General features: G+C 49.6%; 1 protein-coding gene across 2 annotated transcripts in view; it reads right to left on the minus strand.

Moving 5' to 3' along the window:
- LOC142931035 (uncharacterized) overlaps positions 1 to 15,321 on the minus strand; it is a 44,098-nt gene continuing 28,777 nt past the window's right edge. The window contains exon 3 of one of the 2 annotated variants that reach the window (XM_076074285.1): positions 1 to 201. The gene's annotated coding sequence lies outside the window, so the exon portion shown is untranslated. Of the gene's footprint in view, positions 202 to 4,776; positions 6,263 to 15,321 lie in introns of those variants that run through there. The other variant, XM_076074284.1, reaches the window with a different exon arrangement.

A 15,321-nucleotide genomic window follows, 5' to 3' on the forward strand; every position in this document is an offset into this window, starting at 1 on the left:
GCACACGAGGGGATGGGTGGTCAGCACGATCCCCGAACGCTTTTGTCGCCCCAGTGTTGATGTTTACAGATCGCATCAGGTACTCATCTGAGACTATCTTGACCTAGTGGAGGCCCGGAACAGGTTCAGATATTCGCCACTGTTGTTAGTCGTGAGCGGGAATCGAAATGGAGTCGCTGGGCTCGTAGCGCAGCACGCTAACTGTTACATTCCAAACACGCACACACACAAAGACAAATATCCCCCGTCAGGGATACCCGGACTGTTAGGACAAGTGGAGTTCGTGAGCACATCTTGAGGCCGGAACGGCGCACAACGGGGTTGATGTTTACACGCCTTTGGTACTCAGGCGTGTGCTAACTACGATACCACCGCTCCCTTTACATAAAGACAATGGTCATCCGTATAGCATGTAACAGACTGTTGAGGAAAGTGCTGTTAGCACTCACCGATGAAGGCCGATACGGCACACGAGGGGTTGGGTGGCCAACACCACGCCCGTCTGCCTTTGTCTCCCCAGTGCTGATGTTGGCACGCCCTACCAGGCAGTCATTTAAGGCTGAGTCGACCTAGGAGAAACCCAGGACCTGTTCAAATATTTGAACTCAGGTCGCCGGGTTAGCTAACCACTGCGCCACCGCTCCCCCCCACACACAAACACACACGGACGATGTAATCTCTTAAGTGTACTCCGCTTGACGCATTGACGTCCTGTCGCTTTATAGCAGCGCAGACTCCTATAATGGATAAACACTGATTGAGTTGGGCACGCATCCAAATGTAGGACTGTAGAGCTCGGGAAATTAACCATTGAGGCGTTGAGTATTACTGCCCCTCGGACGCGTGCGTTTTTTTCCGGGTACTCCGGTTTCTCTCCCACGTGTATAATAATAATCATGAACACTCCACGAATGGAGATGAACGCACAGACCGAGGTCGGACCACCAGAGCTCGGGAATTTTTTTTCAAAGCGTCGGTTCTGGCTGCCTTGCTTCCCAAGCGCTCATCTCTGATTATCGCCTCCGCCCCCCCCAACAGCCTCCGTGCGAAAAATTCGCGCCACGTTAAAAATCCCGCACCTCCGATTAGCACGGTTGGCTACGTGCGGTGCGAAAGAAGTTCAACGTGCATCCTGCGGCGGGAGTTTAATCAGCACTCCGCACGCATGAAGCCGTAATGTGAAAACAAGACGTGGGTATTGGTGTTGCTTAAAGTGCACTCGGAGAGAGAGAGAGAGATCGAGCGTCCCAGGCACGCGTGCGGTGCTGGCGTCATCGCGAGATGAGCACGGGAGAGACGGAATGCATTCGGCAGGCTTAGGACTGTAAACAATAGAACTCAAAACATTGACCAATAGCACACCGTGTGCGTTTGTGTGCACGGCTTTAAAGGGAAACAAATTTATAATCGGAGCCGTTTCAGGCAAGGGCCCTTCTTCATGTTAAGAGAAAGCTGAAGATTCCGCCTGTTATGTGTCTTTTATCTTAAGAAAAACTGTTGGGGCAAGTGCTGTTAGCGAGCACCTATGAAGGCCGCCACGACACTCGAGGGGGCGGGTGGCCAACACCATGCCCGGCCGCCTTTGTCTCCCCAGTGGCGGTGTTTACACCCCGCACCAGGTACTCATTTGAGGCCGAGTCCACCTAGGGGAGGCCTCAGGAACGGTTCAGATAACCGTCACTGGTGTTGGCCGTGAGCGGGAATCGAACTCGGGACGCCGGGTTCGTAGCGTTTTACGCGAACCGCTCCACTACCGCTTCCCCACCTGTCACGTTGATGCCACGTACACACGCGCAGTTTTGTCATTGACACGGAACGAGTTGAGTTGCTTTTTGTTAGCTGTGTTTGTGCACCACCGCCATTGCAACAGCAGCGGCAGCGGCATCACCAACGCAATTTGTTCAGGATTCTCGTGACTCTGCTGTGATGCCCCAGGGTTAACGCGCGTTAAGGATTACTCGGGTTCAGTAGTAATGCCCCATAGCGTTAATCCAACAGCTGGTCTCACTTGTTTGATAATAATAACGATGTGTATATAAAAAAATATATATAGAATGATATCGTCATTCTCCAAAGCACGAATTCAAAATGAAGCAGTCATTGTGATCGATGAATCAACACTCGCCGATTCACTCGCTCATTCAAAACGAAAACTATGAAACTAAACTATTTGTATTTTACCAGGTTAGGCCCACTGAGCTATATAGCTCTTTTTTAGAAGCGCCCTGGCCACAGATGATAGCTCAACGAAGTGGCTTATCATCATGTGGAGATTTTGTAGTAGCCGAATACTCTAAACGTATGTTTTAAATGTGGTCGGAAAAACCGGAGGACCCGGAGAAAAATCCAAGGGACCACACGGAGACCATGCAAATTACAAACATACAGCAGGCGTCATGGTTGGGATCGATGCCATGACCTCCTGTATACCAGTCGAGGTAGTTCACATTTCACCACCGCGGCGCCCAGTCGCATGGATTTTTCTCCCAGTCCTCCGGTTTTTCCCACCACATTTAGAAATGTGCGTATTTGGCTGCTATACATTTCCTCGTGATATGCCACTTCGTTGAGCTATCATGTGTGTCAGGTCGCTTCTGAAAAAGAGCTACATAGCTCAGTGGGCCCGACCTGGTAAAATAAAAATAGTTTAGTCAAGTATTGTTCTCGTAAATTCCTCCGCTCATGTTGAAGACTCAGTCTATGCCAGACACTGACTGTCTCGTCTCATCCACCACTGCACGACAGGTCACAACTACTCACTCACCCCCGTATAGCTTTAACAAACTGTTGTGGAAAGTGCTGTTAGTGAGCACCTATGAAGGCCGTCACAGAGCACGAGTGGGTGGGTGGCCAGAAACACGCCCGGCCGCCTTTGTCTCCTCAGTGGCGATGTTTACACACCGCACCAGGTACTCATTTGAGGCTGAGCCAACCGAGGGAAGGCCCAAGATCGGTTCAGATAATCGTCACTGGTGTTGGCCGTGAGCGGGAATCGAACTCGGTGGGCCGAGTTCGTAGCGCAACACACTTCCCACGACACTACCGCTCCCACTTACCCACCCACTCACCAACTCACCCACCCACTCACCCACCCACCAAAGCACTCACTCACCCACCCACTTACCAATTCACTGACCCACTCACTCACCCAGCCACTCACACACTGACCCACACACTCACTCACCACACTGCGTTTCTTCCTTCGCACTGTTGCACTTTATCATTCCCTCCTTCCATCACCATCGTCTTTTTGCACCCCAAGCTTTCACAATAACAATAATAGCCTCGCTCAATCAATGACAGCCGTAAACTCTTATCTATTACAGCTATCATAACGGTGCTATTTGTTGCCGGCTGCTTGACGTTTTTGACCTTTGCTTAGCAACGGTGTTAACCTCGACAGCAAACAGCAGCGGCAGCAGCATAGTAGGGGTGTGATCACCACCATCACCGATAGTATAATCATCAGCAGCAGCATCATCATCGAAGCTCAGCACCACCCATAATATATAATCACCATCATGGGCTGGGGGGGGGGGGGAAGGAGTGGTGAGGGGGTTGGTGAGGAGGGTAGGGGGTCTGGTGCGGAGGGTGAGGACGCTGGCTGTAAGCCTGAGTGATGTTTCAGAACAGCACTGATCGGGGAAGCAGAGGAGATCGAACGGCTGAGTTGTGAGCGTGTAGCGGTTCGCGCTACGAACCTGGCGACCCGAGTTCGATTCCCGCTCACGACCACACCGGTGACGATTATCTGCACTGGTTCTAGGCCTTCCCTAGGTCTACTCAGCCTCAAATGAGTACCTGGTGCGGTGCGTAAAAACATCGCCACTAGGGGAGACAAAGGCGGCTGGGCGAGGTGTTGGCCACCCACTCCCCGTTCTGGCAAGCATAGGTGCTCGCTAACAGCACCTGCCCCAAAAGTATCTGAAGGCTATAACGGGGATCTTTGTGTGTTTGTTGTTGTGCATGTGAGTCATCTCAGTCAGTCAATCCATGGAACCTGTATCTTTCCCGTGACTGGCCAGCGGGCGTTCTACACTTCACGTGGCCTTAAAGTGCACAGATTATGGCGGCAAGTGCTGTTAGCGAGCACCTATAAAGGCCGGCACTGCACAAGAGGGGGTGGGTGGCCAGCACCACGCCCGGCCGCATTTGTCTCCCCAGTGGTGATGTTTACACACCACACCGGGTACTCATTTCAGACTGAATCGACCTAGGGGAGGCTCAGGACCGGTTCAGATAATGGTCACTGATGTTGGCCGTGAGCGGGAATCGAACTTGGGTTGCCAGGTTTGTAGCGTAGCGCGCTAGCCACTACACTACCGCTCCCCACTCACGCACCCACGGACTTGATTTGCACGTGTCCCGATTTCACCCGGACAGTGCGGGGATTGGCATCAGGAATTGATTTGTACCAACATCTGGCACCCGTCTTGTGTTGAACTTTAGTTTACCGCGTGGTTGAGACTACAGACGGAGAGTGACTGAGAAATGTATGCGGGCGTTGTTTCTGTGGGGAAAAGGTGCCGACCAGAGCTAGGGCATCTCACTCCATGGCGTGCAAAGATTACACGATTTAACATAATTTTTGGTCCTGGGTAGTAAGTGTTATTTCCTAATTGCTTATGCCTCAAAAGTACAGAAAATGGCTATTATTCCCCACAACCTTTGCTTTTGGGATCAGAACATTGATATTTTGAGATGTATCTATTTCAATGAGAAAACAGGCACATTTGTGTATTTTCGTTCATATAAACTCAGAAAAAAACATGTGAATCAAAATGAACATGTATTTATACTAAAGTAATACAAAAATTACTACAAAAGATTTAGAAGTGAGTAGTTTTTTTATATATATTTACGATTATACTGTAAATCACTTTCACGAATCAGCCCCCAAATGTAGTCTCCCACATTGTTCGCGTTATACTGTCCTTGATAGCGGCGTTGAAAGTATAAGTATATCCTGATGGAAGTGCTCGCCTTGCTCCTCCGAGTACGCTTCCATGTTCTCAATTTATCAAGATGAGCATCAAGAATGTGGACTTTGAGGGACATATTACAGCCCATTGTGCCTTAGTTCTTCACCAGTGTCAACCAGCTCCACATAGTTTTAGACCTTGTGATTGCCCAGGTTTACCACGAACCACTGCGACAAAGCTGTCCCAAGCCACTTTGTGAGCTTCTTAGGGAATTAATCGCACTCCAGGATCTTCTTTATCTGTGGTTCGACCTTTGCCTCAGACAGCTTAGGGAAGAAGTCTTGAAGGTACTTGAAGGCTGCCGACTCCTTATCTACAGCTTTGACAAATTGCTTCATAAGACCCAATTTGGTGTGCAGTGGTGGCATCAGTACCTTCCGGGGATCCATCAGTGGCTCCCACTTGACGTTGTTCCTTCCCACACAGAACTCGGCCCGCTGTGGCCAGTCCCACCTGTGGCAGGGCGCCTTCGTGTCCCTGCTGTCCCAAAGGCAAAGATAGCAGGGAAACTTGATAAAAAACGCCTTGGAGACCCATCAAGAATTCCACCATTTTGAAGTCTCCGATGACCTCCCAGTCGTACTCATCATACTTCAAGGCATCCAGCAAGGTCTTGATGCTGATGTAATCCTCCTTGAGGTGCACCGCGCGAGCCAGTGGAAGTGACGGGTACTTGTTACCATTATGGAGCAGCACGGATTTGAGGCTCCTGGATGAGCTGTCAATGAAGAGGCGCCACTCATTCTGGTTACAGGCGATTCCGATTGCCTCGAACAGACTGGTCACATTGTGGCAGAAGCAGAGCCCATCTTGACGGGTGAAGAAGCTGCAAAAAGGTCGGTGACGCTTCCTCTGATCTGCGACTTGCACACTTTCATCCAACAAGTTCCACTGCTTGAGTTTAGACGTCAAAAGCTCGGCATTGGACTTGATCAAGTCGTTGAGGTATTTTTGGTTGGGGTAGTATGGGTTTCTCTCCTCAGCTCCACCTCTAAGATTATCATCTGGATCTACGTCTTCCTCGCTCTCTGACTTGCTGCTTTCTTCTAAAGATGGCTGCTCTCTCTCCGGAGGAGTGGGTACGGGGAGCTCATGGCAGTGTGGCACCGGGGCGATGGATGAAGGAAGGTCCGGATACGTGATAGCAGGTGCATTCTTGCCAGTCCAACGTTTGGAAGGGTCCACCATGCAGAAGTAGCAGTTGCTTGAGTGGTCAGTGGGTTCCCGCCAAATTCTTGGGATAGCGAACTTCATGGCTCTCTTTTCGCCTCTGTACCATCCTACAAAAATACATTTATTTCACCCATGACTAATGTGTAAGAGATACTCGCAACATTTTTAATATATGATATCTTTTTTCAATAACAGTGAAAATTGTAAAACATTTTAATATAAAAATTTTTGACAATTTTAAAATGTTAACTAATTTTATAACATAAAATTCCAAACAACAATTGTCCATCTTACCTTCCAGAGTTTTTTTTGCATTGCTCACAGGTGAAATGAGGTTCCCAGGGTTAGTCTTGATCCCTGACAGGCATGCCGAAATATGCCTTATAGGCCTCACACATCTTAGCAGATGCTTCCACAGAGTACTTTTTCGCTCTTGTCTTGATAAATTGGCCGCAGACATAGCAAAATGCACCTGCCGGATGCTTGCATCCTCTTGATGCCATCTCAGAAAAATGCAGATATGTATTCACTTAGGCAGCTGGAACTAAGCTGAACTGGTGGGCTTAAGGTCCCTTTATTTATACTACTATTTATATTACTAGAATGTTCGAGAAGTTGCTCCAATTTTACTTAGCACTGAATCTATCTGGAATGTTCTGGAAAATAGGTAAATTTCAAAATATCACTGTCCTGGTCACAATAGCAAAGTTTTTGGGGAATAATAGCCATTTTCTGTACTTTTGAGGCATAAACAATTCGGAAATAACACTTACTACCCAGGAACAAAATGTTTTGTTACACAGTGATTATTCAACATCACGTTGCCAAGGAAGCATGATGAGAGAAGCTTTACAGAGTCCCCAGAGCAGTTTCAGGCAGGGGCGGTCCTGCGCGGATGCCATATTCTCCGTCCGTCTGCTGCAGGAGAGGTGCGGGGAATTCCAACAGGGACTTTCACCTCTGATTTATTTCCCTGTCAAGGGCGACGATACCATCGCGGGGCAGGAGCTGAGGGCTATTCTTCATTCCTTCAGAGTCTCCGACTGCGGTCAAAGCCGTTCCCACAGACCAACCCCTGCACACGCGCGTGTCTCAGTCGGCACGAGGTCTGTCGAAACTGTGCGGCATCCCGCATTGAAGTTCAACCCAAATAACGGGCGCCAGATCTCGTGCACAAATACATCCTTGCTACCACCCGAACACAGATGCTAATTTCCCCGACTGTACCGGGTCAACCCTAGGCACTTGGCAACCCTATGGGGTGAGTGGGTGAGTGACTCGAGGAATTAACGAATGAATGAATGAGCGAGCGGGTCTGTGGGTGAGTAATAAAAAACTGTGCAGGTATTTAAAACTGTGCAGGAGCCTGCAATAAAGTTCAACGATGTCGGCACCAGATCTCGATACAAATCCACTCCAGCCACCCGAACACAGATGCCAATTCTCGGATTGTACTGGGTAGAACCCGGAGAGATGACCACCCTATCTCGACCAGCCGCTCATGATAATTAAGGGCCTTCATGATGGTGTGGAGGCCCAGGTTAAGCTGCGTGGCCCCGGGAGTCTGCGCCGTTTAATGTTTTTTGTTTGCATGTTCACCACAAGTTGACATGGTTAATGCAGACATGATTCCTTGTAAAAGGTTTCTGTTTGGTGTTTTAACATCTTAACATCTATTTTGTTGCCAGAAAGGGTAGACCCTATTCTCATAAGTTTTGCTGATGTCCCAGTCTGGATGGCTTCACAATATTCAAAGCAAGTGGTGAATGTTGATGCAAGTGTGGAGTGTGTTTTCTGTGTGGCTGTGGTCAACAGTGGACGAACATGCCATGAGGCGTTGCGGCAGAGTTATTGCGTGTATGTGTCTATTGAGTTGGGGATGTCGTTGTCGAGGGAGCTCGTGGAGTCCAAGTTGATACCTGGAGATTGTAAGGCGATTTGAGGAACCGAAGGTGGAGCTCGCCGTATTTCTTTCGGGGTAGTGACGCCGTTGTAAGATGCTGCCTGGCGCCTTGGAAAAGAGCCACGGATTTTGTTTTCAGGATTTAATGAGCAGGGATTTGACCAAAATCAGTGCTGGACGGCAGACGCACAATTGTCGAGGTTGACCGGGCCTTGAGTGGAGGTTAGTGAAGAGTATGATTGAGTGTGATCGGTGTAGGTGCCGTTGTGACATGATTATACTAAAAGTAAACTTTTTTTTTTACCAGGTAAGGCCCACTGACCTATGTAGCTCTTTTCTCGAAGCGACCGGGCCACAAATGATAGCTCAACGAAGTGGCTTATCATGTGGAAATTTATAGCAGCCAAATATTCTAAATGTGGAGAAAAGCCCACGCGACCACGGGGCGGGAGAGACATGCAAACACGAAATATACAGGCGTCAGGGTCGGAATCGAACCCACGACCTCCTGTATACCAGGCGAGGTAGTTAACATCTCGCCACCGTGGCATCCAATTAGGGAGAGATGTAGGCTGAAGACAGTAAAGGACCCAGGGATAGATCCCTGGGGGACACCCTGCAGTGGATGTGATGACTGTGGTTGAGGGCCTGCCGACCTTGCCGTAGGACCTTTTTGTCAGAGATGGATGACAAAAGCCACTGCACAGCTGTGCCGCTGATGGCGAAATCGGATTCTAAGGCACTTCAATAAAAAAAATCTTGAGGTTTAATGTGTCCACGGTGGCACGTATGTCGAGGCAAACCGAAGCAATGATGGAACTGGAGTCGATAAAGGCTGTGATGTCGTCGGTGATCTTGACGGGTGCAGTCTCGGTGGAGTGAGCTGCGCCATAGGCAGACTGAAGGGGGCAGAAATTAGAGGATTAAGTGAAGTGATCTTTGATCCTGACAAGGATGAGGTGCACCAGGATCTTGGATATTATTAATAAGCTGGTAATAGGGCGGTAATTCGCAAGTTTTCCATGGTTAGGGTCGGGTTTATTCAATAAAGGAGTCAATGGGCCCAAATTAAGTGATGTATAAAATAGACCCGACTGAAAGATGATATCAGCAACATGGAAAACTATGATCGCAATGTCGACGGCACAATTCTCGAAAGTACTCGCTGGTAGGAGATCCAGGGAACCGGTTTTTTTAGTTTCAAAATGAGTTTAAGAACCTTTTGAAGGTGTAACAGGTTCGGAGGGAGAAGTGCAGAGAATGGGGGTGAGAGAAGAAAGGGGGTTGGTCCATGACAGGCCATAATAGATGGACTGATGGTGGAGGCGATGCTGCTAAAGTTGTCGCTCAAAAATCGATTGAATTCTAGAGCAGCTGAAGAGTCGGAAAAGGTCACGAGTGAAGTGCCGGCCAGGTGACCGCGCAGCATCATCTCCTGGTTGTAATGGAGGGCACTGAGTGTGGTTCAGGGTTGAATCTGGTGGTTAGCTACAAAGATTGTGTTCGTATGTGTATTATTATTATTGTTGGCACGCATGTTAGATTGTATTGAGCTTGTTGGTGGCTTCACAGGTACAAGTATATGGTTTCCAGACGGTGTATGCTGAACCCTGATGCAACAGCTGCTACCAACAACTGCACAGGAATACTTATTCTAGTGCTCAGGATGCACTCTTGGTAAACAGATCACTATACGGAGCAGTATTATAGGAGGTCACTATAACATGGTTCCAATGGAGATATGTTACTGACAACACTATACGGAACAGCGCTATAGGAGGCCACTATAACACGGTTCCAATGGAGATGCGTTACTGACAGCACTATGGGAAACAGCGCTATAGGAGGTCAATGATAACACGATTCCAATGGAGATGCGTTACTGACAGCGCTATAGGAAACATCGCAATAGGAGATAACTGTAACACAGTTCCAATGGAGATGCGTTACCGACAGCGCTATAAGAAACAGCGCTAGGAGGTCACTATTACAAGGTTCCAATGGAGATTAATTACCAACAGCGCTATAGGAAACAGCGCTGTAGGACGTCACTATAACGTGGTTCCAATGGCGATGCGTTGCTGACAGCGCTATAGGAAACAGCGCTATAAGAGGTTACCATAACACGATTCCAATGGAGATGCGTTATTGATAGTGCTAATTCTTACCTGTGAGGGCTTCATTGTGGTATCAGTAACATCCTCAATGATACGATACACATGATAAATGTGTTAAAACATTCATGAATAAAAAATATGAACTTTTAATGATAATGGCGTGTGAAAAAAACACAATAAACTTACATACTCGCCAGTGCATTCGGCCAGAGCTTGCGTTAGATTAACCACCGTCTGCCATGAAATGGCGCATGTTGCGCGGGCAGGGTCTGAGATTGGCGGGCCGGAGTCGGGGTGAGGGGGCGGCCAATTGCCTCGGCGTCACTGAGCCAATCGGCCGCCCTCACTCGGTCGGGCGCCCGCACGCGCCTCGGGTGAGAGAAGAGAGGGGGGGAGTGACGCTCACCGCATGTCCGACCCCGTCGCAGTGATTTCCGAACAGCACAGAAATCTGAACTGAACGGGGGAATCTCCCGTGCAGGGATTTTGCCTCCGGGACAAAGCGAGCATGATGAGGAAATGGCAATATACATACGCTAGACTTTTTCATTTTACCAGGTGAGGCCCACTGAGCTATGTACCTCTTTTCCAGAAGCGACCTGGCCACAAAAGATAGCTCAACGAAGTGGCTTAAGTGGAAATGTATGGCAGCCAAATACTCTAAACACGTAACGTTGACTCTAAATGTGGAGGGAAAACCCGGAGGGCCCAGAGAAAAATCCACGCAACCACAGGCATCAGGGTCGGGATCGAACCCACGTCCTCCTGTATACCAGGCGAGGTAGTTAACATCTCGCCACCGTGGCAGCCCAGCACTGTAAGAGGGTACCGCGCCTGTACTCTTGACAGGCGATGTTTGGTAACATTGTCTGCCGTCGGTAGGTTGTAGGAGGTGGTGACGTCACTGAGGCAAGCGAACAAACTCAGAGTTTGCGGAGCTGGATAAATTCAAATTGTCAGCGATGATGAAGCCAACGATCGCTGCATAGGCGGGTTCTACGAGGTTGGACAATCTCAGGTCTGGTGGGCGGTACAGAATGTGTAATGAGAGACATCTGGAACCGGAGACGAACTAGCAGACTTGAAGCTCGAATGAGCTGGGACTGAGCGACAGTGCTGTATACAATTCTGACAAGATCGGCCTCTGTGGATGAAGCTTCTGAAGGACGCTGCTGGGGGGTTGGAGGCAGTCGCCCTCCAAGAACAAGGCAGGGAGGTAGAGACGACGCTCACAAGAACGAGCGGAGTACCAGACGACTAAAACACGGCGAGTTGGCACAGTGAGAAGCACAGGTCGTACATTTGACAGTCATCTCAGTCAGCCAAGCCATGGCACCTGGATGTGCCCCGTGACCTCCTGCCTAGTTGCGAGCCTTCCGCACTCAACATGATGACCTTGAGTGCACCTAGCCTGACTTAAATCTTTCGTGAATGCAGGAATTCATATTCTTTCGTTCTTTTGGTAAAATCACGTAGATAGAAAATAATGTAATAAATAATACAAAAAAATGAAATTAATAAAAACCAATAACTCACGACGTTTCGATCGCGACACAAGCGGTCGTCTCTGCCTGGTGACGACCGCTTGTGTTGCTAGCGCATCGTCATGAGTTTTTTTTATTAATTTAATTTGTTATTATTTTTATTTTATTATTTTCTATCTACGTGACTTCACCGAAAGAACCAAGAATATGTAGTGTGTGCGTACGAGAGTGCAATTGTGAGTACCGGAATGGATGCGTGAATGTGTACGAGAGTGTGTACGTGTGTGTGTATGCGTGTTCTTTTAAAGAGAGCTGCTAATGTAGATGATCCGTCACGCAGTCTCATAGATTCGTGAAGTTAACAAAGCCACAGACTCGCTCTCTCTCACTCACGCTCTCTCTCACGGTGCCTCTCTCATACTCTCTCTCTCACTCACGCTCCCTCTCACGGTGTCTCTCTCATGCTCTCTCTCTCACTCACTCTCTCTCACGGTGTCTCTCTCATGCTCTCTCTCTCACTCACGCTCTCTCTCACGGTGTCTCTCTCATGCTCTCTCTCTCACTCACGCTCTCTCTCACGGTGTCTCTCTCATGCTCTCTCACTCACGCTCTCTCTCACGGTGTCTCTCTCATGCTCTCTCTCTCACTCACGCTCTCTCTCACGGTGTCTCTCTCATGCCCTCTCACTCACGCTCTCTCTCACGGTGTCTCTCTCATGCTCTCTCTCTCACTCACGCTCTCTCTCACGGTGTCTCTCTCATGCTCTCTCTCACTCACGCTCTCTCTCACGGTGTCTCTCTCATGCTCTCTCTCTCACTCACGCTCTCTCTCACGGTGCCTCTCTCATACTCTCTCTGTCACTCACGCTCTCTCTCACGGTGTCTCTCTCATGCTCTCTCTCTCACTCACGCTATCTCTCACGGTGTCTCTCTCATGCCCTCTCACTCACGATCTCTCTCACGGTGTCTCTCTCATGCTCTCTCTCACTCACGCTCTCTCTCACGGTGTCTCTCTCATGCTCTCTCTCTCTCACTCACGCTCTCTCTCACGGTGTCTCTCTCATTCTCTCTCTCTCACTCACGCTCTCTCTCTCACGGTGTCTCTCTCATGCTCTCTCTCTCACTCACGCCCTCTCTCACGGTGTCTCTCTCATGCTCTCTCTCACTCACGCTCTCTCTCACGGTGTCTCTCTCATGCTCTCTCTCTCTCACTCACGCTCTCTCTCACGGTGTCTCTCTCATGCTCTCTCTCTCACTCACGCTCTCTCTCTCACGGTGTCTCTCTCATGCTCTCTCTCACTCACGCTCTCTCTCACGGTGTCTCTCTCATGCTCTCTCTCTCACTCACGCTCTCTCTCACGGTGTCTCTCTCATGCTCTCTCTCTCACTCACGCTCTCTCTCTCACGGTGTCTCTCTCATGCTCTCTCACTCACGCTCTCTCTCACGGTGTCTCTCTCATGCTCTCTCTCACACTCACGCTCTCTCTCACGGTGTCTCTCTCATGCTCTCTCTCTCACTCACGCTCTCTCTCTCTCACGGTGTCTCTCTCATGCTCTCTCTCACTCACGCTCTCTCTCACGGTGTCTCTCTCATGCTCTCTCACTCACGCTCTGTCTCACGCTGCTCTCGCTCTCTCTCTCTCATGCTCTCTCGCTCACGCTCTCTCACTCTCATGATCTCTCTCTCACGCTCGCTCGCTCTGCTCTGCGCCGTGAAGGAACTGCGCCTGAAGCTGGAGACGCCGGGGGACGGTAGCGGCCCTCCACCCCCCTCCTCCTCCTTCCCGGAGTTGTGCTGCTCCTGTGCGTAGCCCCCCTCGCCACAGCGACTCCGGCAAGCTACTGAAGCTCCGAGGCTGCAGGAACGTGCCCCTGAAGAGTGCCCCGAACAAAGCGCTCTACACGTGGCTGTGTCAAGGGGCTGCATTCCCGGGACCTGGCCGACCTACCGGACACAAAACGGAGAGACCATTTCTCTCCTCTCATTGCGGCCGCCCCCCAGTGGAAACAAATGTACAAGTCTCTCGTAGCCAAACGCTGCGGTGACCTCCAGTGGAGATTGGTACACTGCACGTTGCCATCGGCCGTGTGGCTCAGCCGAATCTCGCCGGGAGTAACAGACTTGTGCATTTCCTGCGGTGCCAGGGAGGATGTGCCCCACCAGTACTTATGCTGCCAGCGCCTCAAACCAATGTTCCGCCTTTTGGGGGACATCTTCAGGAAACTGGGGGTGCCCTTCTACAACAGCAGCTTCGTATATGGGGTGCCTTACCGGGCTATCAAGCGCCATGACTTCGCCAACTTCGCCTGTGCTCAGGCGAAGATGGTGGTGTACAGAACGAGGAAAAAGATGATGAGGAAAAAGATGTTGGAAGGTGACACTGACGGCTGCTCTGTGCTTCCAGTGTTCAGGGGCCTGCTCAAGGCACGCCTCCGGCTGGAGCACGCATACCACACACATGCTGGTAATGTGCGCGTATTTGTCGAACGCTGGGGGGCTGGAAAAACCCTCTGTACCAGCATGGACGGCACCCTCATGTTCACCTTCTGAAACGCTTGCTCGTCACCGTGCCACGCGCGATGACCACCACCAAGTGACTTTTATTTTCTGTTGTGCGTGCCGCATTTATCGCCACAGCGCATGGATTTATAGTGTTTGTTATTTGTTTTCTGGTGACTGTACAGTGAGGGAAAAAAAAATTTGATCCCCTGCTGATTTTGTACGTATGCCCACTGACAAAGAAATGATCAGTCTATAATTTTAATGGTAGGTTTATTTGAACAGTGAGAGACAGAATAACAATAAAAAATCCAGAAAAACGCATGTCGAAAATGTTATGAATTGACTGGCATTTTAATGAGGGAAATAAGTATTTGACCCCTCTGCAAAACATGACAAAACCCTTGTTGGCAATCACAGAGGTCAGACGTTTCTTGTAGTTGGCCACCAGGTTTGCACACATCTCAGGAGGGATTTTGTTCCACTCCTCTTTGCAGATCTTATCCAAGTCATTAAGGTTTCGAGGCTGACGTTGGCAACTCGAACCTTCAGCTCCCTCCACAGATTTTCTATGGGATTAAGGTCTGGAGACTGGCTAGGCCACTCCAGGATCTTAATGTGCTTCTTCTTGAGTCACTCCTTTGTTGCCTTGGCCGTGTGCAAGTCTTCTTCGAACACTGGGGAGCCGGAAAAGCCCTCTGTACCAGCGTGGACGGCACCCTCATGTTCACCTTCTGAAGCGCTCGCTCGTCACCGTAGGGTGCGCGTTGAACACCACCACCAATCAACTTTTCTTTCGTGTTGTGCGCGGTGCATTTAGCGCCACAGCGCGTGGATTTATAGCAGTTGTTTTGTGTTGCTGGTGACTTTGTGTATTTCGTATCAAAATCGCCTCCAGTGCTGTTGCTGCTGGCAGCAATAAAAGTTGTTTAAATGTCAAAAAAGTATCTCACGCTCTCTCTCACTCACGCTGTCTCGTGCTCTCTCACTCACGCTGTCTCACGCTCTCTCTCTCGCCCACACTCTCTCTGTGTCCCCTAAGTCTTTCACGATCTCATTCACACGCTCTCTCCCACATACAACCTCTCTCTCTCTGACTCTTTCACGCCCTCTCTATCTTTCAATCTTTTCACACTTATCAACTCTCACTCTCCTTGACAGCC

The sequence above is a fragment of the Petromyzon marinus genome, chromosome 47 (genome assembly GCF_048934315.1).
Source record: "Petromyzon marinus isolate PM22_M1 ecotype Great Lakes invasive population chromosome 47, UKy_Petmar_22M1.pri1.0, whole genome shotgun sequence".
NCBI classification, from domain to species: Eukaryota; Metazoa; Chordata; class Hyperoartia; order Petromyzontiformes; family Petromyzontidae; genus Petromyzon; species Petromyzon marinus.